This window comes from Euprymna scolopes, chromosome 41 (genome assembly GCF_053919585.1).
Source record: "Euprymna scolopes isolate OS-2025 chromosome 41, ASM5391958v1, whole genome shotgun sequence".
Classification (NCBI taxonomy): domain Eukaryota; kingdom Metazoa; phylum Mollusca; class Cephalopoda; order Sepiida; family Sepiolidae; genus Euprymna; species Euprymna scolopes.
The window spans coordinates 42,477,403-42,478,234 of NC_136522.1; the positions used below are offsets into that span (position 1 = coordinate 42,477,403).

General features: G+C 40.3%; 1 pseudogene; it reads right to left on the reverse strand.

Annotated features, from left to right (window-relative positions):
• Nucleotides 1-205: 205 nt before the first annotated feature.
• Nucleotides 206-360, reverse strand: LOC145266780 (U2 spliceosomal RNA; annotated as a pseudogene).
• Nucleotides 361-832: the final 472 nt, after the last annotated feature.

The following is an 832-nucleotide window of genomic DNA, read 5'->3' on the forward strand; positions in this document are numbered from 1 at the left end:
AGGGAGGGGGAAGGGAAAGGGGGGACCAGCTCCCTAGAGGTGGGAAATGGGAGCTGGTTAAAGGTCAGGCATGTGGGGTTGCCCCCACATCTGGTCTTTGCTTGCAGCATCTGCCGGAACAGATGGTATTTATTTGCTCCCCCACCGAGCAAATTAGGCACAAGGCCAATTTTTAATGTGAGGAGTGAAGGGAGGGGGAAGGGAAAAAGGGGACCAGCTCCCAAGAGGTGGGAAATGGGAGCTGGTTAAAGGTCAGGCATGTGGGGTTGCCCCCACATCTGGTCTTTGCTAGTCATAGCTTGCAGTATCTGCCGGAACAGATACTACACTTTGATCTTGACCAAAAGGCCAAGAAGGTTTTTGATGTAATGCATGTTGAATTCATTGTGTCATCGATTGTTTTGTTATATCACAGCTCTTTAGAGAGTGATTTATTGAATCACGTATAGGTAGTTCATAGTTGAGTACTTTTATGACTATTTACAATGGATTATTTTTATGTGCATGTACTTGTTGTTAACAAATAATATTTCATATTTTACCATCAAATCTGATGATTAGTCATCGATTATACAGCTTTTCAGTGTGACTACTTGGGATTATGTTTTTTCTTTATCGTGTTTTATCAGGAAAGCCATTTTCACACAACATAAATATGGCGATTGCTTAACAGCAAAGCAGGCTCTCTTAATTTCTGATTGATATCTTCGATCGTGCGATTGTTTTATATGAATAGGATTTTTTTTTATTGGGACGACAAAAAAAAAAAAATTGAACCTTCCAATTATCGCTTAATATCGATCCAGTTCTCAGTTACATGTCAAGTAACTAG